The sequence below is a fragment of the Pelobates fuscus genome, chromosome 1 (assembly GCF_036172605.1).
Source record: "Pelobates fuscus isolate aPelFus1 chromosome 1, aPelFus1.pri, whole genome shotgun sequence".
Classification (NCBI taxonomy): domain Eukaryota; kingdom Metazoa; phylum Chordata; class Amphibia; order Anura; family Pelobatidae; genus Pelobates; species Pelobates fuscus.
Genome location: NC_086317.1, coordinates 277,859,726 through 277,877,302, shown reverse-complemented (window position 1 = coordinate 277,877,302; position 17,577 = coordinate 277,859,726). Strand labels below are relative to the sequence as shown.

The 17,577-nt window shown below is 37.7% G+C and overlaps 20 non-coding genes across 20 annotated transcripts; all 20 read right to left on the bottom strand.

Annotated features, from left to right (window-relative positions):
- Positions 1-432: 432 nt before the first annotated feature.
- LOC134574013 (small nucleolar RNA U3) lies at positions 433-648 on the bottom strand. The gene has a single exon (XR_010085399.1). It is a non-coding gene; the product is annotated as a small nucleolar RNA U3 (small nucleolar RNA).
- Positions 649-1,326: 678 nt separating this feature from the next.
- On the bottom strand, positions 1,327-1,542 carry LOC134579336 (small nucleolar RNA U3). Its single transcript, XR_010086195.1, has one exon. It is a non-coding gene; the product is annotated as a small nucleolar RNA U3 (small nucleolar RNA).
- Positions 1,543-2,200: 658 nt separating this feature from the next.
- LOC134574587 (small nucleolar RNA U3) lies at positions 2,201-2,416 on the bottom strand. The gene has a single exon (XR_010085463.1). It is a non-coding gene; the product is annotated as a small nucleolar RNA U3 (small nucleolar RNA).
- Positions 2,417-3,074: 658 nt separating this feature from the next.
- LOC134579329 (small nucleolar RNA U3) lies at positions 3,075-3,290 on the bottom strand. Its single transcript, XR_010086194.1, has one exon. It is a non-coding gene; the product is annotated as a small nucleolar RNA U3 (small nucleolar RNA).
- A 674-nt stretch (positions 3,291-3,964) lies between these two features.
- LOC134574756 (small nucleolar RNA U3) lies at positions 3,965-4,180 on the bottom strand. The gene has a single exon (XR_010085498.1). It is a non-coding gene; the product is annotated as a small nucleolar RNA U3 (small nucleolar RNA).
- A 658-nt stretch (positions 4,181-4,838) lies between these two features.
- Positions 4,839-5,054, bottom strand: LOC134574476 (small nucleolar RNA U3). The gene has a single exon (XR_010085442.1). It is a non-coding gene; the product is annotated as a small nucleolar RNA U3 (small nucleolar RNA).
- A 658-nt stretch (positions 5,055-5,712) lies between these two features.
- LOC134574002 (small nucleolar RNA U3) lies at positions 5,713-5,928 on the bottom strand. The gene has a single exon (XR_010085398.1). It is a non-coding gene; the product is annotated as a small nucleolar RNA U3 (small nucleolar RNA).
- A 674-nt stretch (positions 5,929-6,602) lies between these two features.
- LOC134574562 (small nucleolar RNA U3) lies at positions 6,603-6,818 on the bottom strand. Its single transcript, XR_010085459.1, has one exon. It is a non-coding gene; the product is annotated as a small nucleolar RNA U3 (small nucleolar RNA).
- Positions 6,819-7,492: 674 nt separating this feature from the next.
- Positions 7,493-7,708, bottom strand: LOC134574201 (small nucleolar RNA U3). The gene has a single exon (XR_010085416.1). It is a non-coding gene; the product is annotated as a small nucleolar RNA U3 (small nucleolar RNA).
- A 658-nt stretch (positions 7,709-8,366) lies between these two features.
- Positions 8,367-8,582, bottom strand: LOC134574300 (small nucleolar RNA U3). The gene has a single exon (XR_010085425.1). It is a non-coding gene; the product is annotated as a small nucleolar RNA U3 (small nucleolar RNA).
- Positions 8,583-9,240: 658 nt separating this feature from the next.
- Positions 9,241-9,456, bottom strand: LOC134574167 (small nucleolar RNA U3). Its single transcript, XR_010085413.1, has one exon. It is a non-coding gene; the product is annotated as a small nucleolar RNA U3 (small nucleolar RNA).
- A 658-nt stretch (positions 9,457-10,114) lies between these two features.
- LOC134574628 (small nucleolar RNA U3) lies at positions 10,115-10,330 on the bottom strand. The gene has a single exon (XR_010085476.1). It is a non-coding gene; the product is annotated as a small nucleolar RNA U3 (small nucleolar RNA).
- A 663-nt stretch (positions 10,331-10,993) lies between these two features.
- Positions 10,994-11,209, bottom strand: LOC134574598 (small nucleolar RNA U3). Its single transcript, XR_010085471.1, has one exon. It is a non-coding gene; the product is annotated as a small nucleolar RNA U3 (small nucleolar RNA).
- A 658-nt stretch (positions 11,210-11,867) lies between these two features.
- Positions 11,868-12,083, bottom strand: LOC134573958 (small nucleolar RNA U3). The gene has a single exon (XR_010085394.1). It is a non-coding gene; the product is annotated as a small nucleolar RNA U3 (small nucleolar RNA).
- A 658-nt stretch (positions 12,084-12,741) lies between these two features.
- On the bottom strand, positions 12,742-12,957 carry LOC134579179 (small nucleolar RNA U3). The gene has a single exon (XR_010086164.1). It is a non-coding gene; the product is annotated as a small nucleolar RNA U3 (small nucleolar RNA).
- A 672-nt stretch (positions 12,958-13,629) lies between these two features.
- On the bottom strand, positions 13,630-13,845 carry LOC134574046 (small nucleolar RNA U3). The gene has a single exon (XR_010085402.1). It is a non-coding gene; the product is annotated as a small nucleolar RNA U3 (small nucleolar RNA).
- Positions 13,846-14,503: 658 nt separating this feature from the next.
- Positions 14,504-14,719, bottom strand: LOC134574289 (small nucleolar RNA U3). The gene has a single exon (XR_010085424.1). It is a non-coding gene; the product is annotated as a small nucleolar RNA U3 (small nucleolar RNA).
- Positions 14,720-15,377: 658 nt separating this feature from the next.
- LOC134574156 (small nucleolar RNA U3) lies at positions 15,378-15,593 on the bottom strand. Its single transcript, XR_010085412.1, has one exon. It is a non-coding gene; the product is annotated as a small nucleolar RNA U3 (small nucleolar RNA).
- Positions 15,594-16,251: 658 nt separating this feature from the next.
- On the bottom strand, positions 16,252-16,467 carry LOC134574212 (small nucleolar RNA U3). The gene has a single exon (XR_010085417.1). It is a non-coding gene; the product is annotated as a small nucleolar RNA U3 (small nucleolar RNA).
- Positions 16,468-17,144: 677 nt separating this feature from the next.
- On the bottom strand, positions 17,145-17,360 carry LOC134574590 (small nucleolar RNA U3). The gene has a single exon (XR_010085464.1). It is a non-coding gene; the product is annotated as a small nucleolar RNA U3 (small nucleolar RNA).
- Between the last annotated feature and the right edge of the window lie 217 nt (positions 17,361-17,577).

The following is a 17,577-nucleotide window of genomic DNA, read 5'->3' as shown; positions in this document are numbered from 1 at the left end:
ATGCTTTAATCTCTGAAAGATTGAGAGGAAGGCAACAGGCTATGGGTTATACATAAAGAACAATTGTCGTGTATACTTCTAAATTGCACAGAAACACCCAGATACATTATTTTGATCTTCAGAGTTATTCTCCAGTGCCAGCATTTTATCCCACAATTGTTCCATGCAAAGGCATTCCAAAGTGTTGGGAGCTATCGCGAAGAGGATATTGACAAGCTGGTTAAAGAGAGCTGGAAATATATTAATGCATGTAAACACCCCACTAGAGATACATGTAGGATATCTGCTGCTTGTAGATAGTTCCAGCTAAAACCCACATTGTCGTTCAGCTTTGATATTTTATTAAACAATGAATCACTCCCAAAAGGTCAGACAGAACATGATGTATTTCTTTGGAAGACAACCCTGTTAGTATGACGAATTATAAACAGCACCACTCAGATTGGGTTTTCTCCATCCTAAGTCCCATTTAAGGAACCAAGTACATTCATCAAAAGTAACCAGCGACTTTATACAGAAGTTACAGGAACTCATCTCATGCTCAGAAGAAAACCCTGAAGTTCTTCCTTGTGGTTACTGAGTTTAGACACTTTCAAGCACATTCCACCAGTTACAAACTATAGAAATGATCCCTGAAAGTATAGTCTTAAAGTTCATGTTTGCAAGAATATGGCATACTTTAAAATGTTCTCCTTAACATTGCATTGACAATGTAAACCATGCACTGAAAAGCCCTCTTTGGAAATGATTTGTGACATATTGACTTTTGCGACCTCAAGAAAATGTGACAAGGAGTTTATGTGGAGTTGGAAGATAGAATTTGTTTTTTCTACGGTGCTAGTCTGCACATGTTCACATGTGAAGCCAAGGAATCAGACTCATGCATGTATTTTGATGCTTTAATCTCTGAAAGATTGAGAGGAAGGCAACAGGCTATGGGTAGCACATCAAGAACTATTGTCGTGTATACTTCTAAATTGCACAGAAACACCCAGATACATTATTTTGATCTTCAGAGTTATTCTCCAGTGCCAGCATTTTATCCCACAATTGTTCCATGCAAAGGCATTCCAAAGTGTTGGGAGCTATCGCCAAGAGGATATTGACAAGCTGGTTAAAGAGAGCTGGAAATGTATTAATTCATGTAAACACCCCACTAGAGATAGATGTAAGATATCTGATGCTTGTAGATAGTTCCAGCTAAAACCCACATTGTCGTTCAGCTTTGATATTTTATTAAACAATGAATCTCTCCCAAAAAGTCTGACAGAACATGATGTATTTCTTTGGAAAACAACCCTGTTAGTATGACGAATTATAAACAGCACCACTCAGATTGGGTTTTCTCCATCCTAAGTCCCATTTAAGGAACCAAGTACATTCATCAAAAGTAACCAGCGACTTCATACAGAAGTTACAGGAACTCATCTCATGCTCAGAAGAAAACCCTGAAGTTCTTCCTTGTGGTTACTGAGTTTAGACACTTTCAAGCACATTCCACCAGTTACAAACTATAGAAATGATCCCTGAAAGTATAGTCTTAAAGTACATGTTTGCAAGAATATGGCATACTTTAAAATGTTCTCCTTAACATTGCATTGACAATGTAAACCATGCACTGAAAAGCCCTCGTTGGAAATGATTTGTGACCTATTGACTTTTCGACCTCAAGAAAATGTGACAACGAGTTTATGTGGAGTTGGAAGATAGAATTTGTGTTTTCTACGGTGCTAGTCTGCACAGGAATCAGACTCATGCATGTATTTTGATGCTTTAATCTCTGAAAGATTGAGAGGAAGGCAACAGGCTATGGGTAGCACATCAAGAACAATTGTCGTGTATACTTCTAAATTGCACAGAAACACCCAGATACATTATTTTGATCTTCAGAGTTATTCTCCAGTGCCAGCATTTTATCCCACAATTGTTCCATGCAAAGGCATTCCAAAGTGTTGGGAGCTATCGCCAAGAGGATATTGACAAGCTGGTTAAAGAGAGCTGGAAATATATTAATGCATGTAAACACCCCACTAGAGATACATGTAGGATATCTGCTGCTTGTAGATAGTTCCAGCTAAAACCCACATTGTCGTTCAGCTTTGATATTTTATTAAACAATGAATCTCTCCCACAAGGTCAGACAGAACATGATGTATTTCTTTGGAAGACAACCCTGTTAGTATGACGAATTATAAACAGCACCACTCAGATTGGGTTTTCTCCATCCTAAGTCCCATATAAGGAACCAAGTACATTAATCAAAAGTAACCAGCGACTTCATACAGAAGTTACAGGAACTCATCTCATGCTCAGAAGAAAACCCTGAAGTTCTTCCTTGTGGTTACTAAGTTTAGACACTTTCAAGCACATTCCACCAGTTACAAACTATAAAAATGATCCCTGAAAGTATAGTCTTAAAGTTCATGTTTGCAAGAATATGGCATACTTTAAAATGTTCTCCTTAACATTGCATTGACAATGTAAACCATGCACTAAAAAGCCCTCTTTGGAAATGATTTGTGACATATTGACTTTTCGACCTGAAGAAAATGTGACAAGGAGTTTATGTGGAGTTGGAAGATAGAATTTGTGTTTTCTACGGTGCTAGTCTGCACAGGAATTAGACTCATGCATGTATTTTGATGCTTTAATCTCTGAAAGATTGAGAGGAAGGCAACAGGCTATGGGTAGCACATCAAGAACAATTGTCGTGTATACTTCTAAATTGCACAGAAACACCCAGATACATTATTTTGATCTTCAGAGTTATTCTCCAGTGCCAGCATTTTATCCCACAATTGTTCCATGCAAAGGCATTCCAAAGTGTTGGGAGCTATCGCCAAGAGGATATTGACAAGCTGGTTAAAGAGAACTGGAAATGTATTAATGCATGTAAACACCCCACTAGAGATAGATGTAAGATATCTGCTGCTTGTAGATAGTTCCAGCTAAAACCCACATTGTCGTTCAGCTTTGATATTTTATTAAACAATGAATCTCTCCCAAAAGGTCTGACAGAACATGATGTATTTCTTTGGAAGACAACCCTGTTAGTATGACGAATTATAAACAGCACCACTCAGATTGGGTTTTCTCCATCCTAAGTCCCATTTAAGGAACCAAGTACATTCATCAAAAGTAACCAGCGACTTCATACAGAAGTTACAGGAACTCATCTCATGCTCAGAAGAAAACCCTGAAGTTCTTCCTTGTGGTTACTGAGTTTAGACACTTTCAAGCACATTCCACCAGTTACAAACTATAGAAATGATCCCTGAAAGTATAGTCTTAAAGTTCATGTTTGCAAGAATATGGCATACTTTAAAATGTTCTCCTTAACATTGCATTGACAATGTAAACCATGCACTGAAAAGCCCTCTTTGGAAATGATTTGTGACATATTGACTTTTCGACCTCAAGAAAATGTGACAACGAGTTTATGTGGAGTTGGAAGATAGAATTTGTGTTTTCTACGGTGCTAGTCTGCACATGTTCACATGTGAAGCCAAGGAATCAGACTCATGCATGTATTTTGATGCTTTAATCTCTGAAAGATTGAGAGGAAGGCAACAGGCTATGGGTAGCACATAAAGAACAATTGTCGTGTATACTTCTAAATTGCACAGAACCACCCAGATACATTATTTTGATCTTCAGAGTTATTCTCCAGTGCCAGCATTTTATCCCACAATTGTTCCATGCAAAGGCATTTCAAAGTGTTGGGAGCTATTGCCAAGAGGATATTGAGCTGGTTAAAGAGAGCTGTAAATATATTAATGCATGTAAACACCCCACTAGAGATACATGTAGGATATCTGCTGCTTGTAGATAGTTCCAGATAAAACCCACATTGTCGTTCAGCTTTAATATTTTATAAAACAATGAATCTTTCCCACAAGGTCAGACAGAACATGATGTATTTCTTTGGAAGACAAACCTGTTAGTATGACGAATTATAAACAGCACCAGTCAGATTGGGTTTTGTTTATCCTAAGTCCCATTTAAGGAACCAAGCACATTCATCAAAAGTAACCAGCGACTTCATACAGAAGTTACAGGAACTCATCTCATGCTCAGAAGAAAACCCTGAAGTTCTTCCTTGTGGTTACTGAGTTTAGACACTTTCAAGCACATTCCACTAGTTACAAACTATAGAAATGATCCCTGAAAGTATAGTCTTAAAGTTCATGTTTGCAAGAATATGGCATACTTTAAAATGTTCTCCTTAACATTGCATTGACAATGTAAACCATGCACTGAAAAGCCCTCTTTGGAAATGATTTGTGACATATTGACTTTTCGATCTCAAGAAAATGTGACAAGGAGTTTATGTGGAGTTGGAAGATAGAATTTGTGTTTTCTACGGTGCTAGTCTGCACAGGAATCAGACTCATGCATGTATTTTGATGCTTTAATCTCTGAAAGATTGAGAGGAAGGCAACAGGCTATGGGTAGCAGATAAAGAGCAATTGTCGTGTATACTTCTAAATTGCACAGAAACACCCAGATACATTATTTTGATCTTCAGAATTATTCTCCAGTGCCAGCATTTTATCCCACAATTGTTCCATGCAAAGGCATTCCAACGTGTTGGGAGCTATCGCCAAGAGGATATTGACAAGCTGGTTAAAGAGAGCTGGAAATGTATTAATGCATGTAAACACCCCACTAGAGATACATGTAGGATATCTGCTGCTTGTAGATAGTTCCAGCTAAAACCCACATTGTCGTTCAGCTTTGATATTTTATTAAACAATGAATCTCTCCCACAAGGTCAGACAGAACATGATGTATTTCTTTGGAAAACAACCCTGTTAGTATGACGAATTATAAACAGCACCACTCAGATTGGGTTTTCTCAATCCTAAGTCCCATTTAAGGAACCAAGTACATTCATCAAAAGTAACCAGCGACTTCATACAGAAGTTACAGGAACTCATCTCATGCTCAGAAGAAAACCCTGAAGTTCTTCCTTGTGGTTACTGAGTTTAGACACTTTCACGCACATTCCACCAGTTACAAACTATAGAAATGACCCCTGAAAGTATAGTCTTAAAGTTCATGTTTGCAAGAATATGGCATACTTTAAAATGTTCTCCTTAACATTGCATTGACAATGTAAACCATGCACTGAAAAGCCCTCTTTGGAAATGATTTGTGACATATTGACTTTTCGACCTCAAGAAAATGTGACAAGGAGTTTATGTGGAGTTGGAAGATAGAATTTGTGTTTTCTACGGTGCTAGTCTGCACAGGAATCAGACTCATGCATGTATTTTGATGCTTTAATCTCTGAAAGATTGAGAGGAAGGCAACAGGCCATGGGTAGCACATAAAGAACAATTGTCGTGTATACTTCTAAATTGCACAGAAACACCCAGATACATTATTTTGATCTTCAGAGTTATTCTCCAGTGCCAGCATTTTATCCCACAATTGTTCCATGCAAAGGCATTCCAAAGTGTTGGGAGCTATCGCCAAGAGGATATTGACAAGCTGGTTAAAGAGAGCTGGAAATGTATTAATGCATGTAAACTCCCCACTAGAGATAGATGTAAGATATCTGCTGCCTGTAGATAGTTCCAGCTAAAACCCACATTGTCGTTCAGCTTTGATATTTTATTAAACAATGAATCTCTCCCACAAGGTCAGACAGAACATGATGTATTTCTTTGGAAGACAACCCTGTTAGTATGACGAATTATAAACAGCACCACTCAGATTGGGTTTTCTCCATCCTAAGTCCCATTTAAGGAACCAAGTACATTCATCAAAAGTAACCAGCGACTTCATACAGAAGTTACAGGAACTCATCTCATGCTCAGAAGAAAACCCTGAAGTTCTTCCTTATGGTTACTGAGTTTAGACACTTTCAAGCACATTCCACCAGTTACAAACTATAGAAATGATCCCAGAAAGTATAGTCTTAAAGTTCATGTTTGCAAGAATATGGCATACTTTAAAATGTTCTCCTTAACATTGCATTGACAATGTAAACCATGCACTGAAAAGCCCTCTTTGGAAATGATTTGTGACATATTGACTTTTCGACCTCAAGAAAATGTGACAACGAGTTTATGTGGAGTTGGAAGATAGAATTTGTGTTTTCTACGGTGCTAGTCTGCACATGTTCACATGTGAAGCCAAGGAATCAGACTCATGCATGTATTTTGATGCTTTAATCTCTGAAAGATTGAGAGGAAGGCAACAGGCTATGTGTAGCACATAAAGAACAATTGTCGTGTATACTTCTAAATTGCACAGAAACACCCAGATACATTATTTTGATCTTCAGAGTTATTCTCCAGTGCCAGCATTTTATCCCACAATTGTTCCATGCAAAGGCATTTCAAAGTGTTGGGAGCTATTGCCAAGAGGATATTGAGCTGGTTAAAGAGAGCTGTAAATATATTAATGCATGTAAACACCCCACTAGAGATACATGTAGGATATCTGCTGCTTGTAGATAGTTCCAGATAAAACCCACATTGTCGTTCAGCTTTAATATTTTATAAAACAATGAATCTTTCCCACATGGTCATACAGAACATGATGTATTTCTTTGGAAGACAAACCTGTTAGTATGACGAATTATAAACAGCACCACTCAGATTGGGTTTTGTTCATCCTAAGTCCCATTTAAGGAACCAAGCACATTCATCAAAAGTAACCAGCGACTTCATGCAGAAGTTACAGGAACTCATCTCATGCTCAGAAGAAAACTCTGAAGTTCTTCCTTGTGGTTTCTGAGTTTAGACACTTTCAAGCACATTCCACCAGTTACAAACTATAGAAATGATCTCTGAAAGTATAGTCTTAAAGTTCATGTTTGCAAGAATATGGCATACTTTAAAATGTTCTCCTTAACATTGCATTGACAATGTAAACCATGCACTGAAAAGCCCTCTTTGGAAATGATTTGTGACATATTGACTTTTCGACCTCAAGAAAATGTGACAACGAGTTTATGTGGAGTTGGAAGATAGAATTTGTGTTTTCTACGGTGCTAGTCTGCACATGTTCACATGTGAAGCCAAGGAATCAGACTCATGCATGTATTTTGATGCTTTAATCTCTGAAAGATTGAGAGGAAGGCAACAGGCTATGTGTAGCACATAAAGAACAATTGTCGTGTATACTTCTAAATTGCACAGAAACACCCAGATACATTATTTTGATCTTCAGAGTTATTCTCCAGTGCCAGCATTTTATCCCACAATTGTTCCATGCAAAGGCATTTCAAAGTGTTGGGAGCTATTGCCAAGAGAATATTGAGCTGGTTAAAGAGAGCTGTAAATATATTAATGCATGTAAACACCCCACTAGAGATACATGTAGGATATCTGCTGCTTGTAGATAGTTCCAGATAAAACCCACATTGTCGTTCAGCTTTAATATTTTATAAAACAATGAATCTTTCCCACAAGGTCAGACAGAACATGATGTATTTCTTTGGAAGACAAACCTGTTAGTATGAGGAATTATAAACAGCACCACTCAGATTGGGTTTTGTTCATCCTAAGTCCCATTTAAGGAACCAAGCACATTCATCAAAAGTAACCAGCGACTTCATACAGAAGTTACAGGAACTCATCTCATGCTCAGAAGAAAACCCTGAAGTTCTTCCTTGTGGTTACTGAGTTTAGACACTTTCAAGCACATTCCACCAGTTACAAACTATAGAAATGATCCCTGAAAGTATAGTCTTAAAGTTCATGTTTGCAAGAATATGGCATACTTTAAAATGTTCTCCTTAACATTGCATTGACAATGTAAACCATGCACTGAAAAGCCCTCTTTGGAAATGATTTGTGACATATTGACTTTTCGACCTCAAGAAAATGTGACAAGGAGTTTATGTGGAGTTGGAAGATAGAATTTGTGTTTTCTACGGTGCTAGTCTGCACAGGAATCAGACTCATGCATGTATTTTGATGCTTTAATCTCTGAAAGATTGAGAGGAAGACAACAGGCTATGGGTAGCACATAAAGAACAATTGTCGTGTATACTTCTAAATTGCACAGAAACACCCAGATACATTATTTTGATCTTCAGAATTATTCTCCAGTGCCAGCATTTTATCCCACAATTGTTCCATGCAAAGGCATTCCAAAGTGTTGGGAGCTATTGCCAAGAGGATATTGACAAGCTGGTTAAAGAGAGCTGGAAATATATTAATGCATGTAAACACCCCACTAGAGATACATGTAGAATATCTGCTGCTTGTAGATACTTCCAGCTAAAACCCACATTGTCGTTCAGCTTTGATATTTTATTAAACAATGAATCTCTCCCACAAGGTCAGACAGAACATGATGTATTTCTTTGGAAGACAACCCTGTTAGTATGACGAATTATAAACAGCACCACTCAGATTAGGTTTTCTCCATCCTAAGTCCCATTTAAGGAACCAAATACATTCATCAAAAGTAACCAGCGACTTCATACAGAAGTTACAGGAACTCATCTCATGCTCAGAAGAAAACCCTGAAGTTCTTCCTTGTGGTTACTGAGTTTAGACACTTTCAAGCACATTCCACCAGTTACAAACTATAGAAATGATCTCTGAAAGTATAGTCTTAAAGTTCATGTTTGCAAGAATATGGCATACTTTAAAATGTTCTCCTTAACATTGCATTGACAATGTAAACCATGCACTGAAAAGCCCTCTTTGGAAATGATTTGTGACATATTGACTTTTCGACCTCAAGAAAATGTGACAAGGAGTTTATGTGGAGTTGGAAGATAGAATTTGTGTTTTCTACGGTGCTAGTCTGCACAGGAATCAGACTCATGCATGTATTTTGATGCTTTAATCTCTGAAAGATTGAGAGGAAGGCAACAGGCTATGGGTAGCACATAAAGAACAATTGTCGTGTATACTTCTAAATTGCACAGAAACACCCAGATACATTATTTTGATCTTCAGAGTTATTCTCCAGTGCCACCATTTTATCCCACAATTGTTCCATGCAAAGGCATTCCAAAGTGTTGGGAGCTATCGCCAAGAGGATATTGACAAGCTGGTTAAAGAGAGCTGGAAATATATTAATGCATGTAAACACCCCACTAGAGATACATGTAGGATATCTGCTGCTTGTAGATAGTTCCAGATAAAACCCACATTGTCGTTCAGCTTTAATATTTTATTAAACAATGAATCTTTCCCACAAGGTCAGACAGAACATGATGTATTTCTTTGGAAGACAACCCTGTTATTATGACGAATTATAAACAGCACCACTCAGATTAGGTTTTCTCCATCCTAAATCCCATTTAAGGAACCAAATACATTCATCAAAAGTAACCAGCGACTTCATACAGAAGTTACAGGAACTCATCTCATGCTCAGAAGAAAACCCTGAAGTTCTTCCTTGTGGTTACTGAGTTTAGACACTTTCAAGCACATTCCACCAGTTACAAACTATAGAAATGATCCCTGAAAGTATAGTCTTAAAGTTCATGTTTGCAAGAATATGGCATACTTTAAAATGTTCTCCTTAACATTGCATTGACAATGTAAACCATGCACTGAAAAGCCCTCTTTGGAAATGATTTGTGACATATTTACTTTTCGACCTCAAGAAAATGTGACAAGGAGTTTATGTGGAGTTGGAAGATAGAATTTGTGTTTTCTACGGTGCTAGTCTGCACAGGAATCAGACTCATGCATGTATTTTGATGCTTTAATCTCTGAAAGATTGAGAGGAAGGCAACAGGCTATGGGTAGCACATAAAGAACAATTGTCGTGTATACTTCTAAATTGCACAGAAACACCCAGATACATTATTTTGATCTTCAGAGTTATTCTCCAGTGCCAGCATTTTATCCCACAATTGTTCCATGCAAAGGCATTCCAAAGTGTTGGGAGCTATCGCCAAGAGGATATTGACAAGCTGGTTAAAGAGAGCTGGAAATATATTAATGCGTGTAAACACCCCACTAGAGATGCATGTAGGATATCTGCTGCTTGTAGATAGTTCCAGCTAAAACCCACATTGTCGTTCAGCTTTGATATTTTATTAAACAATGAATCTCTCCCACAAGGTCAGACAGAACATGATGTATTTCTTTGGAAGACAACCCTGTTAGTATGACGAATTATAAACAGCACCACTCAGATTGGGTTTTCTCCATCCTAAGTCCCATATAAGGAACCACGTACATTCATCAAAAGTAACCAGCGACTTCATACAGAAGTTACAGGAACTCATCTCATGACCAGAAGAAAACCCTGAAGTTCTTCCTTGTGGTTACTGAGTTTAGACACTTTCAAGCACATTCCACCAGTTACAAACTATAGAAATGATCCCCGAAAGTATAGTCTTAAAGTTCATGTTTGCAAGAATATGGCATACTTTAAAATGTTCTCCTTAACATTGCATTGACAATGTAAACCATGCACTAAAAAGCCCTCTTTGGAAATGATTTGTGACATATTGACTTTTTGACCTCAAGAAAATGTGACAAGGAGTTTATGTGGAGTTGGACGATAGAATTTGTGTTTTCTACGGTGCTAGTCTGTACATGTTCACATGTGAAGCCAAGGAATCAGACTCATGCATGTATTTTGATGCTTTAATCTCTGAAAGATTGAGAGGAAGGCAACAGGCTATGGGTAGCACATAAAGAACAATTGTCGTGTATACTTCTAAATTGCACAGAAACACCCAGATACATTATTTTGATCTTCAGAATTATTCTCCAGTGCCAGCATTTTATCCCACAATTGTTCCATGCAAAGGCATTCCAAAGTGTTGGGAGCTATTGCCAAGAGGATATTGACAAGCTGGTAATATATTAATGCATGTAAACACCCCACTAGAGATACATGTAGGATATCTGCTGCTTGTAGATAGTTCCAGCTAAAACCCACATTGTGGTTCAGCTTTGATATTTTATTAAACAATGAATCTCTCCCACAAGGTCAGACAGAACATGATGTATTTCTTTGGAAGACATCCCTGTTAGTATGACGAATTATAAACAGCACCACTCAGATTGGGTTTTCTCCATCCTAAGTCCCATTTAAGGAACCAAGCACATTCATCAAAAGTAACCAACGACTTCATACAGAAGTTACAGGAACTCATCTCATGCTCAGAAGAAAACCCTGAAGTTCTTCTTTGTGGTTACTGAGTTTAGACACTTTTAAGCACATTCCACCAGTTACAAACGATAGAAATGATCCCTGAAAGTATAGTCTTAAAGTTCATGTTTGCAAGAATATGGCATACTTTAAAATGTTCTCCTTAACATTGCATTGACAATGTAAACCATGCACTGAAAAGCCCTCTTTGGAAATGATTTGTGACATATTGACTTTTCGACCTCAAGAAAATGTGACAAGGAGTTTATGTGGAGTTGGAAGATAGAATTTGTGTTTTCTACGGTGCTAGTCTGCACAGGAATCAGACTCATGCATGTATTTTGATGCTTTAATCTCAGAAAGATTGAGAGGAAGGCAACAGGCTATGGGTAGCACATAAAGAACAATTGTCGTGTATACTTCTAAATTGCACAGAAACACCCAGATACATTATTTTGATCTTCAGAGTTATTCTCCAGTGCCAGCATTTTATCCCACAATTGTTCCATGCAAAGGCATTCCAAAGTGTTGGGAGCTATCGCCAAGAGGATATTGACAAGCTGGTTAAAGAGAGCTGGAAATATATTAATGCATGTAAACACCCCACTAGAGATACATGTAGGATATCTGCCGCTTGTAGATAGTTCCAGCTAAAACCCACATTGTCGTTCAGCTTTGATATTTTATTAAACAATGAATCTCTCCCAAAAGGTCAGACAGAACATGATGTATTTCTTTGGAAGACAACCCTGTTAGTATGACGAATTATAAACAGCACCACTCAGATTGGGTTTTCTCCATCCTAAGTCCCATTTAAGGAACCAAGTACATTCATCAAAAGTACCCAGCGACTTCATACAGAAGTTACAGGAACTCATCTCATGCTCCGAAGAAAACCCGGAAGTTCTTCCTTGTGGTTACTGAGTTTAAACACTTTCAAGCACATTCCACCAGTTACAAACTATAGAAATGATCCCTGAAAGTATAGTCTTAAAGTTCATGTTTGCAAGAATATGGCATACTTTAAAATGTTCTCCTTAACATTGCATTGACAATGTAAACCATGCACTAAAAAGCCCTCTTTGGAAATGATTTGTGACATATTGACTTTTCGACCTCAAGAAAATGTGACAAGGAGTTTATGTGGAGTTGGAAGATAGAATTTGTGTTTTCTACGGTGCTAGTCTGCACAGGGATCAGACTCATGCATGTATTTTGATGCTTTAATCTCTGAAAGATTGAGAGGAAGGCAACAGGCTATGGGTAGCACATAAAGAACAATTGTCGTGTATACTTCTAAATTGCACAGAAACACCCAGATACATTATTTTGATCTTCAGAGTTATTCTCCAGTGCCAGCATTTTATCCCACAATTGTTCCACGCAAAGGCATTCCAAAGTGTTGGGAGCTATCGCCAAGAGGATATTGACAAGCTGGTTAAAGAGAGCTGGAAATGTATTAATGCATGTAAACACCCCACTAGAGATAGATGTAGGATATCTGCTGCTTGTAGATAGTTCCAGCTAAAACCCACATTGTCGTTCAGCTTTGATATTTTATTAAACAATGAATCTCTCCCAAAAGGTCAAACAGAACATGACGTATTCCTTTGGAAGACAACCCTGTTAGTATGACGAATTATAAACAGCACCACTCAGATTGGGTTTTCTCCATCCTAAGTCCCATTTAAGGAACCAAGTACATTCATCAAAAGTAACCAGCGACTTCATACAGAAGTTACAGGAACTTATTTCATGCTCAGAAGAAAACCCTGAAGTTCTTCTTTGTGGTTACTGAGTTTAGACACTTTCAAGCACATTCCACCAGTCACAAACTATAGAAATGATCCCTGAAAGTATAGTCTTAAAGTTCATGTTTGCAAGAATATGGCATACTTTAAAATGTTCTCCTTAACATTGCATTGACAATGTAACCATGCACTGAAAAGCCCTCTTTGGAAATGATTTGTGACATATTGACTTTTCGACCTCAAGAAAATGTGACAACGAGTTTATGTGGAGTTGGAAGATAGAATTTGTGTTTTCTACGGTGCTAGTCTGCACATGTTCACATGTGAAGCCAAGGAACAGACTCATGCATGTATTTTGATGCTTTAATCTCTGAAAGATTGAGAGGAAGGCAACAGGCTATGGGTAGCACATAAAGAACAATTGTCGTGTATACTTCTAAATTGCACAGAAACACCCAGATACATTATTTTGATCTTCAGAGTTATTCTCCAGTGCCAGCATTTTATCCCACAATTGTTCCATGCAAAGGCATTTCAAAGTGTTGGGAGCTATTGCCAAGAGGATATTGAGCTGGTTAAAGAGAGCTGTAAATATATTAATGCATGTAAACACCCCACTAGAGATACATGTAGGATATCTGCTGCTTGTAGATAGTTCCAGATAAAACCCACATTGTCGTTCAGCTTTAATATTTTATAAAACAATGAATCTTTCCCACAAGGTCATACAGAACATGATGTATTTCTTTGGAAGACAAACCTGTTAGTATGACGAATTATAAACAGCACCACTCAGATTGGGTTTTGTTCATCCTAAGTCCCATTTAAGGAACCAAGCACATTCATCAAAAGTAACCAGCGACTTCATACAGAAGTTACAGGAACTCATCTCATGCTCAGAAGAAAACCCTGAAGTTCTTCCTTGTGGTTTCTGAGTTTAGACACTTTCAAGCACATTCCACCAGTTACAAACTATAGAAATGATCCCTGAAAGTATAGTCTTAAAGTTCATGTTTGCAAGAATATGGCATACTTTAAAATGTTCTCCTTAACATTGCATTGACAATGTAAACCATGCACTGAAAAGCCCTCTTTGGAAATGATTTGTGACATATTGACTTTTCGACCTCAAGAAAATGTGACAAGGAGTTTATGTGGAGTTGGAAGATAGAATTTGTGTTTTCTACGGTGCTAGTCTGCACAGGAATCAGACTCATGCATGTATTTTGATGCTTTAATCTCTGAAAGATTGAGAGGAAGACAACAGGCTATGGGTAGCACATAAAGAACAATTGTCGTGTATACTTCTAAATTGCACAGAAACACCCAGATACATTATTTTGATCTTCAGAATTATTCTCCAGTGCCAGCATTTTATCCCACAATTGTTCCATGCAAAGGCATTCCAAAGTGTTGGGAGCTATTGCCAAGAGGATATTGACAAGCTGGTTAAAGAGAGCTGGAAATATATTAATGCATGTAAACACCCCACTAGAGATACATGTAGAATATCTGCTGCTTGTAGATACTTCCAGCTAAAACCCACATTGTCGTTCAGCTTTGATATTTTATTAAACAATGAATCTCTCCCACAAGGTCAGACAGAACATGATGTATTTCTTTGGAAGACAACCCTGTTAGTATGACGAATTATAAACAGCACCACTCAGATTAGGTTTTCTCCATCCTAAGTCCCATTTAAGGAACCAAATACATTCATCAAAAGTAACCAGCGACTTCATACAGAAGTTACAGGAACTCATCTCATGCTCAGAAGAAAACCCTGAAGTTCTTCCTTGTGGTTACTGAGTTTAGACACTTTCAAGCACATTCCACCAGTTACAAACTATAGAAATGATCTCTGAAAGTATAGTCTTAAAGTTCATGTTTGCAAGAATATGGCATACTTTAAAATGTTCTCCTTAACATTGCATTGACAATGTAAACCATGCACTGAAAAGCCCTCTTTGGAAATGATTTGTGACATATTGACTTTTCGACCTCAAGAAAATGTGACAAGGAGTTTATGTGGAGTTGGAAGATAGAATTTGTGTTTTCTACGGTGCTAGTCTGCACAGGAATCAGACTCATGCATGTATTTTGATGCTTTAATCTCTGAAAGATTGAGAGGAAGGCAACAGGCTATGGGTAGCACATAAAGAACAATTGTCGTGTATACTTCTAAATTGCACAGAAACACCCAGATACATTATTTTGATCTTCAGAGTTATTCTCCAGTGCCACCATTTTATCCCACAATTGTTCCATGCAAAGGCATTCCAAAGTGTTGGGAGCTATCGCCAAGAGGATATTGACAAGCTGGTTAAAGAGAGCTGGAAATATATTAATGCATGTAAACACCCCACTAGAGATACATGTAGGATATCTGCTGCTTGTAGATAGTTCCAGATAAAACCCACATTGTCGTTCAGCTTTAATATTTTATTAAACAATGAATCTTTCCCACAAGGTCAGACAGAACATGATGTATTTCTTTGGAAGACAACCCTGTTATTATGACGAATTATAAACAGCACCACTCAGATTAGGTTTTCTCCATCCTAAATCCCATTTAAGGAACCAAATACATTCATCAAAAGTAACCAGCGACTTCATACAGAAGTTACAGGAACTCATCTCATGCTCAGAAGAAAACCCTGAAGTTCTTCCTTGTGGTTACTGAGTTTAGACACTTTCAAGCACATTCCACCAGTTACAAACTATAGAAATGATCCCTGAAAGTATAGTCTTAAAGTTCATGTTTGCAAGAATATGGCATACTTTAAAATGTTCTCCTTAACATTGCATTGACAATGTAAACCATGCACTGAAAAGCCCTCTTTGGAAATGATTTGTGACATATTTACTTTTCGACCTCAAGAAAATGTGACAAGGAGTTTATGTGGAGTTGGAAGATAGAATTTGTGTTTTCTACGGTGCTAGTCTGCACAGGAATCAGACTCATGCATGTATTTTGATGCTTTAATCTCTGAAAGATTGAGAGGAAGGCAACAGGCTATGGGTAGCACATAAAGAACAATTGTCGTGTATACTTCTAAATTGCACAGAAACACCCAGATACATTATTTTGATCTTCAGAGTTATTCTCCAGTGCCAGCATTTTATCCCACAATTGTTCCATGCAAAGGCATTCCAAAGTGTTGGGAGCTATCGCCAAGAGGATATTGACAAGCTGGTTAAAGAGAGCTGGAAATATATTAATGCGTGTAAACACCCCACTAGAGATGCATGTAGGATATCTGCTGCTTGTAGATAGTTCCAGCTAAAACCCACATTGTCGTTCAGCTTTGATATTTTATTAAACAATGAATCTCTCCCACAAGGTCAGACAGAACATGATGTATTTCTTTGGAAGACAACCCTGTTAGTATGACGAATTATAAACAGCACCACTCAGATTGGGTTTTCTCCATCCTAAGTCCCATATAAGGAACCACGTACATTCATCAAAAGTAACCAGCGACTTCATACAGAAGTTACAGGAACTCATCTCATGCTCAGAAGAAAACCCTGAAGTTCTTCCTTGTGGTTACTGAGTTTAGACACTTTCAAGCACATTCCACCAGTTACAAACTATAGAAATGATCCCCGAAAGTATAGTCTTAAAGTTCATGTTTGCAAGAATATGGCATACTTTAAAATGTTCTCCTTAACATTGCATTGACAATGTAAACCATGCACTAAAAAGCCCTCTTTGGAAATGATTTGTGACATATTGACTTTTTGACCTCAAGAAAATGTGACAAGGAGTTTATGTGGAGTTGGACGATAGAATTTGTGTTTTCTACGGTGCTAGTCTGTACATGTTCACATGTGAAGCCAAGGAATCAGACTCATGCATGTATTTTGATGCTTTAATCTCTGAAAGATTGAGAGGAAGGCAACAGGCTATGGGTAGCACATAAAGAACAATTGTCGTGTATACTTCTAAATTGCACAGAAACACCCAGATACATTATTTTGATCTTCAGAATTATTCTCCAGTGCCAGCATTTTATCCCACAATTGTTCCATGCAAAGGCATTCCAAAGTGTTGGGAGCTATTGCCAAGAGGATATTGACAAGCTGGTTAAAGAGAGCTGGAAATATATTAATGCATGTAAACACCCCACTAGAGATACATGTAGGATATCTGCTGCTTGTAGATAGTTCCAGCTAAAACCCACATTGTGGTTCAGCTTTGATATTTTATTAAACAATGAATCTCTCCCACAAGGTCAGACAGAACATGATGTATTTCTTTGGAAGACATCCCTGTTAGTATGACGAATTATAAACAGCACCACTCAGATTGGGTTTTCTCCATCCTAAGTCCCATTTAAGGAACCAAGCACATTCATCAAAAGTAACCAACGACTTCATACAGAAGTTACAGGAACTCATCTCATGCTCAGAAGAAAACCCTGAAGTTCTTCTTTGTGGTTACTGAGTTTAGACACTTTTAAGCACATTCCACCAGTTACAAACGATAGAAATGATCCCTGAAAGTATAGTCTTAAAGTTCATGTTTGCAAGAATATGGCATACTTTAAAATGTTCTCCTTAACATTGCATTGACAATGTAAACCATGCACTGAAAAGCCCTCTTTGGAAATGATTTGTGACATATTGACTTTTCGACCTCAAGAAAATGTGACAAGGAGTTTATGTGGAGTTGGAAGATAGAATTTGTGTTTTCTACGGTGCTAGTCTGCACAGGAATCAGACTCATGCA